The 12,534-nt window shown below is 56.5% G+C and overlaps 1 pseudogene; it reads right to left on the bottom strand.

Annotated features, from left to right (window-relative positions):
• Nucleotides 1-4,739: 4,739 nt before the first annotated feature.
• LOC141547321 (GTPase NRas pseudogene) lies at nt 4,740-5,318 on the bottom strand (annotated as a pseudogene).
• Nucleotides 5,319-12,534: the final 7,216 nt, after the last annotated feature.

Raw genomic sequence — 12,534 nt, 5'->3', positions numbered from 1 at the left:
GGGAGAGGTGTTGAAAGGGGGATTGAGGCAGAAAAAGAACCAAGGGGGGGGACAATGAAAGGGGACGGGCCGACGAAATGCTAAGACAATTCCTTAAGCTTCTCCTTCAGATTTAGCTAAGTGGGGGAAATACTGAACAATTTTTAAAGTTAGGGACAAGGTGGTCAGCGGACTTAAAGCTGTGTAGAAACTGTAGCCACAAAAGTCTCCAGAGAACTGGGAGAGAGCACTGAAGTCCAGAGGAAGGTCAGGCGGAGAAGGGAGGGCGCGGTCTGGCTTCCCCAGGCCTGGCCTGCATCCCCAGGACCTGCAGCTCCCTTTGGGCCCGGACGCTGTTCGGACTTCTTTCCCGGCTTGGTCCCGGTTAGAGCTCTGCTCTTTGCAGTGGGGAAGACTGAGGCAGGGGCAGCTCTCTGAGCCCAGAACAGGGGCCCGACCCTCAGACTGGGGGCTTCGGGCTGAGGCTACTTGAAAAGTGGCCCAGATTCCTTCCAGCCCGAGGCTCTAGAGTGAGAGCTCCCAGAGGGCCAGGGCGGCCTCCCACGGAGACAGGCCGCAGAAACAGGCCTGGCTTCTCCAGGTAGTGATCCGCACGGGGCGGGAGACTGAGGCAGGGGCAGCTCTCTGAGCCCAGAACAGGGGCCCGACCCTCAGACTGGGGGCATCGGGCTTCGGCTACTCGAAAAGTGGCCCGGATTCCTTCCAGCCCAAGGCTCTAGAGTGAGAGCTCCCAGAGCGCCTGGGCGGCCTCCCATGGAGACAGGCCACAGAAACAGGCCTGGCTTCTCCAGGTAGTGATCCGCACGGGGCGGGAGACTGAGGCAGGGGCAGCTCTCTGAGCCCAGAACAGGGGCCCGACCCTCAGAATGGGGGCTTAGGGCTTCGGCTACTTGAAAAGTGGCCCAGATTCCTTCCAGCCCGAGGCGCTCTCAGAGCGCCTGGGCGGCCTCCCACGGAGACAGGCCGCAGAAACAGGCCTGGCTTCTCCAGGTAGTGATCCGCACGGGGCGGGAGACTGAGGCAGGGGCAGCTCTCTGAGCCCAGAACAGGGGCCCGACCCTCAGACTGGGGGCTTCGGGCTGAGGCTACTCGAAAAGTGGCCCAGATTCCTTCCAGCCCGAGGCGCTCTCAGAGCGCCTGGGCGGCCTCCCACGGAGACAGGCCGCAGAAACAGGCCTGGCTTCTCCAGGTAGTGATCCGCACGGGGCGGGAGACTGAGGCAGGGGCAGCTCTCTGAGCCCAGAACAGGGGCCCGACCCTCAGACTGGGGGCATCGGGCTTCGGCTACTCGAAAAGTGGCCCGGATTCCTTCCAGCCCAAGGCTCTAGAGTGAGAGCTCCCAGAGCGCCTGGGCGGCCTCCCACGGAGACAGGCCGCAGAAACAGGCCTGGCTTCTCCAGGTAGTGATCTGCACGGGGCCAAAAACTGGGCCCAGAAGGATGCCTGTAGCAGGGAGAAGAAAAACGGATGCTCATGTGGAGAAGCAATTTGTAAACGATTGGGAGGCAATGAGGGGAGGGCTGGGGGGGCTGCGCTACAAAAACAAGCGCTGCCTGCCCTGCGGAAGCTCACACTGCCTAGAGGGGCTCTAATACGCAGCCAGTACGGAGGAAGTATTGACAAATAACTTTCTGAGCCGGGGGAGTTGGGGTCTCCAGGCGGCAGCTGGAGAAGGACCCAAAGAGGTCCTGAGGATGTAGCACTCTCAGAAAGGGGATGGCATGGGCACACACCCAGGGAGGGCGCTGAGGATCTGGGGGGAAAGTGGGAGCCCGCTTTGGCTGCACGTTTAGGTGGGAAAAGGGAAAATAAGGAAAAAAGCTGAGAAGGGGCTTGGAGGCTGGGGCTTTACTGACCGGAGGCAGGCTGGGATTTTATTCTGGGTCCAGAGAAACTATTAAAGATCCCTATCTTTCTAAATGCTGTTTTTCTTGGGTGGCAGGATAATTGTATAAATGTGTATACTACGTTTTAACATATACTAAATATTTAGTATGTATTGGACTACTTGCCATCTAGAGGAGGTGGTGGAGGGAAGGGAAGGAGGGGAAAAGTTGGAAGTTTTTGCAAGGGTCATTGTTGAAAAATTTCCCATGCATGCGTTTTATCAACGAAAAACTATAAAAAGAGGTTCCTAGCAACGTGGGCAGAGCTGCGTAGGGCAGAAGCACCCCTCCTGCTGGAAAGTCAGAAGGGCAGGCCGCTGGGATTCTAATGGCAGTCAGTTGTGGGGATCCCCTTTTGGTCTTCAAGGTCCTTTCCAAACCCGAAAAGTTTTAAGGGGCAAAAAATGGAAGTTGGTTGTGGGGAAGTCAGCTTTTCTAGGAAACCGACTAATTGGCAGAGAAATAACGGGTTTTCTTGCTGAGAAGAGGGTCTCCCCAGCGGGCAGAAGTCCTGGCAGGTACTACTGCTTTCGACATGCTGCAAAGCAATGAGGGAACAGAAACCTACTTTACGAGCAGATTTGGGGGGGGGGTCTGGGGCAGTTTGAGCGCATTATCAGACCAAGATCTGGAACTTCCTGAAGAAGCAGCCCCCCAGAAGAGTGCTTATGACCAGGAATTCCAATTGAATAAGGATGTTTAACTTGTCTGGGGAGAATGGGCAGGAATCGAAGGGGCCAGAATGTCTTTGTTAATTTTACAGCTCAAAAGGGAGCACAGATTCACAGCCGTCCCCCTATTTTGGCCGTGAGATCTGGATCAGAGAAACCTACCTGAAAGCCATAAAATTAGCAAATAATATCAAGCTCTGGTCAAACTGTCCTGTAAATCTCTCTTCTTGCTCTTGGTTCTTTGCTTTTGGCATTTCAACTGGCCTTACAATCACAATAAACTTTGTCTCCAAAGAATCTGCAGGCTTGAACCATCTCCAAGTCAAGGGGCACTTTGTGACCCCAACCTTTTTGGGGTCCCTTTCTGAACCTCAACAAATGCAAAAGCGCTTTGAATCTGATGGGGAGTTAGAACTTGCAGTGGTTGGTCTAGGGCGAGCTTAGAGCGGTGGTCCTCAAAACTTTTTAAATAGGGGGCCGGTTCGCCCTGCCTCAGACCGGTGGAGGGCTGGACACTCGACGCCTCGGCCGAAGTGTGCGTTGGTAACGCCAGTTTAGGTCGAATGTCACTTACGGTCTGATTTTGCCATAACCCGGCGGGCCGCACAAATGTCCTCAGCGGGACGTAGTTTGAGGACCCCTGGCTTAGAGGCTTAGTGTACGTTGGTAACACGAGTTTAGGTCGAATGTCACTTATGGTCTGATTTTGCCATAACCCAGCGGGCCGCACAAATGTCCTCAGCGGGCCGTAGTTTGAGGACTCCTGGCTTAGAGGCTTCCCCACTTAGAAGAGTACGGCAGTCGCTGTAAGGCAGTAAGGCAGGAGGGTCGCCCCAAAAGCACCGAGTTTCTTTGAGAAATAAGAAAGGGGTCTGGGATGGGGTCCCAGGGACTGAGCAAGACCCCTGGATCTGGCCCCATAGGGCCACGGCAGTTTAGCTTTCCAGGGGTCTTAAAGGCCTTGGCCCAATCAGGGGAAATGTGTCAGGGCCCTGAATGTATCTCGGAGGGGCTTGGCAATAACTGGTGAGGAATAAAATCCAAACTGGCTGTTTCTTGGAGGAGGGCTCAGAGTGATAAGATGGCTTCCCCTCCTCTGTGAGCAAAAGGGATGGGAGGTAATTCATGGCCAGAACACTTGACAGACTGAAAGGCAATGTGGGCCTTTGGACAAAGAAAGTTTGATTTTCCCCTCGGGAGCCCCCCCCAGCTGTGCCCCAGACACAGCAGTGACCACAGCAGGCAGCTGGCCTGGCAGGGGAGCAAGGCCGGGTGCTCAGGGGGGGAGACCAGGAATTAGAGTGGGTGCTGACTTGTCAGGGAAGGGAATCCCCACATTGGGAGTTCCCCTACTGGAGAAGCTGCGCTCCAACTTCCTTCCCCTCCCCACAACTGAGGGAGGGGAAATTATCAAAGTACTGGATTTTAAGAATGGCTGAGTACATCAGAAGACCCTGGGACAATTTAACTGCATGCCCGCACCCCTGGCAGTGCCCAGAAATGCCAGATGCATAAGGTTTGCTAAGGGCTTAGATCCCATCCTCATAGTGAACCTGTGAGGGGGGGTTTTCGTGAGCCCCATTTTGTAGCAAACAGGGGTGATGTCAGATTTTTAACTCGGGTGGTCCTCACTGCAATGGCAGCCTTCTCCCCAAACTGGGTGTGTTCAGTGCCATTACTGCCCCATTTTTACAGAAGAGGAATCGGGTTCTGGGAGCCTCTGGGGTTCATAGGGTTTCAAACTAGAGTTAGAATGAGAGCCAGAGCTGCTTGGGACCCGAGAGACCATCTTCATTTATGGGGACATACGTACAGATCAGGAAACTGAGACCGAGGGGCCCCTGCCTGCCTCTCCCCCAGGTACATTCATGTTATTCCCAGCCCAAGCATGGCCCCAGAGAAAGCACCGACAGCACATTTGTGCTACAAGGAACTTTTATTTATAAGAAATCCTAGTACAGGAAATTAGCCAACTCTGAATCAGAGCACGAGGGCAGTCCCTTTAACATACGTTAATTCTCCCCAGAATTCCTCGTACTCTCAAACGAAACAGGAGAAGAGCCCGTCTTGCCCAAGGTGGCGGAGACCCCAGGCCAGAAACCTCCAAGGAGAAAGGTCCCCGGAGAGCAGACTGCGGGCTGCAGGAGGCTGGGAAGGCCGGGGAGGGCCCCAGGACGCCGGCCTACATGACCGTGCAGTTCTTGAGGCCGAAGCTCTGCCGTGGCCTGGGCCCCGGGCGGCTCTGGGGCTCCTCTCCCCGCATCCTGCGAATTTCTCGGATCAGCTCGTGGAAGGCCTGCTCCACGCCCTGCTGGGTCTTGGCCGAGGTCTCCACAAAAGGCACCCCGAGGCTCTTGGCCGCTTCCTGGCCCAAGTCCGAGTCCACCAGCCAGTGGGCCTGGTCGTGGTCGATTTTGTTGGCCACCATTACCACTGGCACCTGGCTGGTGCCCTTGACCTTCTGCAGCTGGTCCCAGAAGATGTTCACATCTACGAAAGTCTTGACGTAGTCTACTGTGTAGACGCAGAGGAAGCCCTCTCCCCAGCGCATGCAGTCCTCCCACTGGTCACAGTACTGCTCACTCCCCGGGGCGTCCAGGATGCTCAGCTCGCAGGGGGCCCCGTCCACCACCGCGGTGCCGTGGTACAGGTCCATGGCGGTGGGACGGTGCTCCGCCTCGAAGCGCTTCTGCAGGAAGCGGACGGTGAGCGCGCTCTTGCCCACGCCGCGGCTGCCCATCACCACCAGCTTGTACAGCATCTCGGTCCTGCCCGGCCCTCACCTGGGGAGGGATGGAAGGAAGGGAAAGAAACGAGCCTGACTGATTGCCAGGCAACTTGGGACCCTCATGCTCTTATCCCCATTCAACAGAGGAAACTGAGGGAGAGGGAAGGTTAGGTCCACCTGAGGCTGGACCAGAATCAGGCTGTGCGGACTTCGGGCCCAGGCCTGCCTCAGGGGCACAGGGGCCAAGCCGCAGACCCCAGGGGGAGGCTCCCAGCTCCCTTCTCCGATTCCTGCCTCCCTGGTCTCTGTAACCCTCGGGAATCCCCTTAGACTGAACAAGCCTTGGGACCCCTGCACAAGCTCCCGTGGGCCCTTGCTGACCATCCCCAAAGGGCTCTTGGAGGGGGTGGGCTCCAGGCCCCTCAATCCTGCTACCTCCACCAGACCCTTACGGGGGCAGCTGGAGCCCCCGCCCTGAAGTCAGGAGGACCCTAGTGCAAGTCTGATCTCAGACACTTAACACCTCTTAGCTACAGGACCCTGGGCAAGTCACTTAACCCCAATTGTTTCAGGGGAAAAAAAATAAGAAAAATTAAAGGTACCTTTCTTAACTCCCAAAAGGAGTTTCCAAAGGGGGTCTTAAGAGGATGGGGGAGGACTCCCTATCCCTGCCTTAACGCAGCCACTACCTGCCAGCCCCTTTGCTAACCTCAGGTTTTATTCCAGGTCTTGCCCCCCCCCCCCCTGCCTCTACTTACCTTTCCGAATTGTAATGGGGCTGGTGGGGAAGCCTGGCTGGGGGTCCCCGTCAGAGAGGGAGCAACAAGGTCAGCAAGCCGGCAGCCGCAGAAAGACTCCGAACCTGCGCTCCTGGGTGAGGACCCGGTCCCCCACCCCTCCCCACCCACCTCGGAGCCTGAATCCGCCCCCTCCCCACGCCCACCTCTCCATCTCAGCCCCGCCCCCTCCCCTCAAACCGCGTTCTGCCTCGGACATTGGGGAGCCCTCAACAATTTCAGGGGGTTTCTAAAGCCCCGCCCCATGAAGGAATTAGTGTCGGCCCCCAAGTACCGGTCCCTGCCATATAACAGCCGCAATGCTCTGCACCCGCAGACCCCTCCCCCCCAGCTGCCCCCCAGGAAGTTCGGGGCTCCCCCTCCAAGTGGTCCCGGGGCAGTCAGACTTACGGCCTTGGCACAGGCCTTACTGCCGTCGGGTCGGCTTGCTCCTCCCTTGCTTCTGCCCCCCAGCCTCTTGCAGAAATGCCCCGAAGGGGGCAGGGATGGACCCTTCTCTCCCCCAAGCTCCCTCAGCATCCCCGTCCTGCCTAGAAGCTGGGACCGTTTGCTGGGAGCCCCCCCTGACTCCTCTCCAGCAGCACCCCCGCTCCCGTCCTGCACGCCGGGGCGCCCCTCCCCTTGCCCAGAGCGGTCCCTGGGACCCTCCCTCCGGAGCGCCCTGTCACCCAGTTCTCTCCTTCATTCTCCCCTCCCTTAACAAACACTTCTTGGATCTCCTAAAAGCCTTCTCCTTCACCCCGATATCCAGTTGGGGGCAAACCCTCATTTCTCCCTCCCGCCCTCCTCCCCACCCCCACAGCCAGGCAGGACCCTGGTTCAGGCAGCAGAGTTCAAATCCCATCCAGCCCTGGCCCGCTGTGGGCTGTGGGCAGTTTGCTTAGCTTCCTTGGGCCCCACCTCAGTCTCTAATCCCATCCCGTTCCTCTGCCATTTTTGATACCCCTAGAGCTGCTCATAAACTGCTTAGAAAGGATGAAAGCCAGCCCACCTTATCAACTGCTAAAGAAAAACCTGAGGATTGTAGACCTCTTTCTTATCTGTAGATAAAACACTTTAAGTAGAATATAGGTGGGAGAGGGGCTGGAGGGGGTGAAGTGGATTTGAAAGCACCAGGCTTGAAGGAGGCTTGACTGGAACCTGGCTGTGTTGGCCGAGTCACTTCACCCCCATTTGCCTCAGTTTCCTCATCCTGTAAAATGAGCTGGAGAAAGAAATGACCGATCACTCCATCGTCTCTGATGAGGAAAAGCCCAAATGGAATCCACATGAAGATTCGGACACGACTAAAAGGTGGAACAAAAACAGGATAGAAAAGCCAATTTCTATCCCCTTTTTGGTGAGCGGGGAGGGGGTGGAAGCAAGCTTTCACATTAAGACTTATCAAGTTGCTGTTATTTTACCCAAAACAATTTTCAGGTCAAGACCGGAGGACCTAAGTAGTAAAGGGCCACTTTTGTGGGCAGGTTTTATATTTTGTGACTGGCTTTAGGAGAAGTCTCCCAAAGCACCAGGCTGTTTATTGAGCTGTTACTGATAAAAATCGGAGATAACCGACTAAAAGGAGGGAATTCTAATCAATGAGAGATGACTGCACAGGCAAGGCTCCTTCCTCCCCTTTCTGGGGCCCTTCCTCCCAATGAGGAGGACCTTGCCTCCTGATCCGAACTGGCTACTGGCTTCCCGGGACTCTGGCTCCTTCCCTCATCTTATGAAGGTGGATTTAGACCCCCCCCCCCATGAAGCAGCCCTAGGCCCGCCGAGCTTTGGGGCTCACACTGGCTTGGCCCTGGGTACAGACGGAGGCTTTCTTTGGTCAGGGCTGAGCACCCGGCCTTGCTCCCCCTCAGGCCAGCTGCTTGCTGTGGTCCCCGCTGTGTCTGGAGTACGGCTGGAGGGGGCTCCCGAGGGGAGAATCAGAAGTAATGGCTGCCAGTGATAGAGCCCGGTCACTTAGGAGCTGGAAGGGAACGGAGAGGCCCTCTAAACCTCTCCCGCCACCCCAATCTTACTGAGGGGGAAACTGAGGCCCAAGAGAGCACGCCTTCCTAACTCCCAAACCAGGTCTCTCCACTAGGCCACGCTCACTCAGGTCATTCCTACCTCAAAGCCCACCAAGCCCCAGAGAAACCACTAGCAGCACACTTCGAAACACCAGCGATTTTATTTGTGACGACCTGCCGCTGTGGCGTGTCTGCTAAGAACATTTACAGCCTGACTCCTCCCCGCGCTTGTCCTGAAGGGCACAAGCCAGGGCAGACCCCCCCCCCCCTCCTCTTGGCTAAAAAGAAAAAGCAAAAATCCAAAGAAAGTCCCAAGAAGCTCCTGGAGAAATCCTGGGAGTCCAGAGGGCCCGGCCCGAGGAGGCAGGAGGAAGGGTCCAGGTGGACCGTGGAGGCTGCCATGGCCCGGGCACAGGGTCCAACTGCTCACATGATGGTGCAGTGCTCTAGCCCCCGCCCCGGCCCTGCTCGGCACCGAGGAGGTGCCCGAGCCCCTCGGCCGCATCCTGCGAATTTCACGAACCAGCTCGTGGAAAAGAGCGTCCGAGCTCGGCCGAGGTCTCCACAAACGGACCCCGGAAGTTCTCGGCCGCTGCCCGGCCTTGCACTGGGGTCACTGCGCAGTGGGCGATGTCAGTCCTGCTGGCTAACAGGCCAAGGGGCATGCGGTTGGCATGCGGTTGGCGTCCTTCACTGTCCGGGGAGGGTCAGGTGACATCAGTCCTGTTGGCTACCAGGCCAAGGGGCACGCGGTTGGCGTCCTTCACTGTCCGGGGGAGGGTCAGGCGACATCAGTCCTGTTGGCTACCAGGCCAAGGGGCACGCGGTTGGCATCCTTCACTGTCCGGGGGAGGGTCACAGCCACCAAGGACTTGGATGTCATCGACTGCATAGACGCAGAGGAAACCGTCCCCCCAGGGCGCGAGCTCCAGGAACCGGTTGGGTTCCCCTCACTTCCTGTGGCGTGCAGGGTCTGCAGCAGCAGGGCTTGCCATCCGCCAGTCCAGCACGGGAGAGAAGGGGCCGCTTCTGCAGATCCGCACCGAGGTCTGGGCTCTAAAAGGGCCGCGTTTAAGGGTTTTAACTTCTCTCAGACAAGAAAGAGGCCGACACTTTCAATGACGGCTTGTGGTCTCCTATGAAGTCTGTGGGGGCTAGGCTTCCTGGCCACCTCGTGGCAGGGGCCCTAGTCGGGCAACCCCCACATCACCGGAAACCTGGCTGAGCAGTCAGGGCCACTTGGTGGCAGTCTGCCTGTGTCACAGTATTTGGCATGTTGGGGACACTCCAGGGAGGCTTCCAACGACTGGAGTTATCCCCGGTTCTGGCCAAAGCCAGGCCTCTCCCTCCGGTCCGGCCTGGGGGCCATTGCCTTCCTTTGGTCTGGAGTGCTCTCTCTCAGGTCCCACCCCTCCGAGCCCCCTCCTCCGTTAAGGCGGCTTCGGTTAAGGCCACGACTGCGGCATCCACCCTCCCTCCCACGCGGACTCACCAAGGTGTCGCCCGGTGCTAGTGGTGCTGACGGGCTCCAGACGTCCGTGGGGCCTGCCCAGGTAGAAGGGAAGCTCTGTGAGGGCAGCATTTTGTACTTGTGTGCCCGGGCCTGCCACGAACCACGTGCCTGAGCCCTCTTTGTAGTGGCCAGAGGCTGGAAACTGAGTGTATGCCCCTCAGCTGGGGAAGGGCTGAATAAATATGGTATATGAATGTTATGGAACGTTATTGTTCTGTAACAACGATGATTGTAGAGAGGCCTGGAGAGACTTACAGGAACTGATGCTGAGGGAAATGAGCAGGACCAGGAGACCTTTGTGTACTAAAACAACAGTACTGTATGATCAATTCTGATGGACGTGGCCCTCCACTGAACCAGCCACACCCAGTGAAAGAACTCTAGGAGATGACTATGGACTACTACATAGAATTCCCAATCCCTCTATTTTTGTCCACCTGCATTTTTGATTCCCTTCACAGGCTAATTGTACACTGCTTCAAAGTCTGATTCTTTGTACAGCAAAGTAAGTGTTTGAACATGTATACATATATTGTATTTAACAGAGATCAATACATGTTAAGTATGTTAAAGTATGTCTGCCAGCTGGAGGAGGGGGTGGGGAGAACAGAGGGGAAAAGTTGGAACAGAAGGTTTTGCAAGGGTCGATGCTGAAAAATTACCCATGCATATGTTTTATAAATAAAAAGCTATAATAAAAAAATCACATGCCTGTGGAGTGACCAACATCCAATGGAAGGGCACTTATTGATTGTAAGGATGGGCAGAGCTTTCCTGGGTCTTCCCCTCCTTCTCCTCCCCTCCAGGGGTCTCTGCAGAAAAGGGTCAGGGCTCGAGGTCAAAGAAAGGTCTTGACAGATCCAGTCACCCTTCACCATGGAATGGGCGGTTCCAGCTACTGCATTAGCTAAAGATGGGGTCCCCCTCCCGAGCCCAGGCTGGTCTCAGTCTGTGGAACTGAAGCAGCTGGGAGGAACGAGTGCCCACACTGTGCCCCAGCTGCCAGGCCCACCAGCCAAGGCGCCTTCATCACAGAAGGACCAAGCCACCCAAACAGGGCCAAAGACAGAGGCGTCCTGCCCATTCTGTGGCCTACCTCCTTGGGTCTTGTCTATGAAATAGAGATAATAATAAAAAAACGTCAGCTCCTCTTAGGGGTCGTCACTCCTTTCTCTGCCATTCCTTCTGGTGGAATTATTTGCTGGGATTGAGGCAGACCCTTCCCAGCTACAGTCCCCTCCAAGCACTAATACTGCCTTCCACTGGGAAAGGCCCCGAAAAAGGCTTGCCCTGGGAGGGGGCCTGTGGGAGAGGCCCAAATACAGCTGGGGAGGCATCTCCGCTTCCAACATGTGCTTGACCTGACAAGCCAGAAACAGTAAAGCTGGTTAATAGCAAAAGACCTGAGTCTTTTCATGGGATGGACTAAAAAGGAAGTGATCCTTACAGACCAATGGTCACCAATGTTCTCCTGTGGGTAACACCACTTCCTGTAGCGGTCAGTCGACTTTCAGTAAATTCTCTGATTAAAAATGAACATTTCTCAACTTGTCTCTGGGCACAACAATGCCTAGGACTAACTTCCAGCTTTAGAGTTAGGGAGCTGCCTAAGGCAAACCGAAGCCTGCGCAGCATTATAAAGAATACAAGTGGGGCACGAGGGGGGGCAGCGGATGGAGCACCAGAAGTCAGGAGGACCCGAGTTCAAATCTGGTCTCAAACACTTAACTCTTCCTAGCTGGGTGACCCTGGGCAAGTCCCTTAAATTACAAGGTAGGATTTGAACCTTGTATCTTCCAGGTTCCAAACCTAACCCGCCAGCCACTGCATCCAAAATATGTGCCACAGTGGCAGCTAGACATTGTCTCCTAAAGGAAGAGAATTAAAACATTCTCTCCAAATAAGAAGCACCCTATGGGCTAACAATCATTTTCTTGGGGAACAAAGGGGCCAGTCATTCCTCCTCGGGATGGCCTGACCCACTAGCCTACAGGCCTTGGAAGGGAGTATCTAGAGCAAGTAGATGAGCACCGCCAGATAATGGGCCGGCGGCACACCGGGCAGGGCTCGTCCCGGGGCCGTAGTCTCCTGGCATCATGGAGCAGGTCACGAGGGTCGGCAATGCTGGGTACCACGCTCAGACGGATGATGCAGGGCTGGCTCCACGATGCTCACTCTGCCCAAGGAGCTTCCCCAGGGCGTGGCACGACGAGCATCCTCTGAGCCGGTGCTTCCTGTGCCTGGGGGATCTGGAGCGCTGCTCCCCTGCGCCGGTTTTCCATCTGGATTTGTGGGAAAGCCATTAAGCAGCTTGGTGTAGCTGATGGAGTCAGGAGGACTCGGGCTCCCCTGAGAACTCCTGGCCGCAACCTCCTGATCAAGTACTCTGGGTGACCCTCCAGGACCACAGGGTAGAGCGGGCAGTCTCTGCAGTGGACTTCCTTCTAAGGAAAACAGATCTTCTTCAAAATCAGATCCGTCCCACATGATCCCTGCCCCCATCCACAGACGTGTGGAAATGAGCTGCTGGGTGGGGGCCCCAGGGCGTCCGGAGCCTGGACCGCAGCTCCGCTCCTAGGACTTGGGAGCTAGCTTGAGCAGCTGTTTCCTGTCTGCAGCGTCAGAGCGTCCTCCCGGCTCGGGCCGAGCGGGGCAGTCCCAGAGGGACACGGCCCGGTCTGACCGTGGGACCGGCTGGGCTCCAAAGGCTCCTGCTGCCGCTGCTTGCTTCCCATGGGGAGGGCCCGTGACGCTGCAAGAACATGACGAGCTGGGCGAGACGAGGCGGGGCACCCAAGGCGTCCACCAGAGTGGAGTCTGTTGGCCTGGGGCTCCATGGACCACACGTGGACACCTGCAGTCCTTCAGGAGCCAACGGCTGCTATTTCCTCAGGGAGACAACTTTCCCACGGAGACGAATTTGTGGGTGGCCCCTG

Source organism: Sminthopsis crassicaudata, chromosome 6 (genome assembly GCF_048593235.1).
Source record: "Sminthopsis crassicaudata isolate SCR6 chromosome 6, ASM4859323v1, whole genome shotgun sequence".
NCBI classification, from domain to species: domain Eukaryota; kingdom Metazoa; phylum Chordata; class Mammalia; order Dasyuromorphia; family Dasyuridae; genus Sminthopsis; species Sminthopsis crassicaudata.
This window is presented reverse-complemented; position numbering and strand designations above follow the sequence as displayed.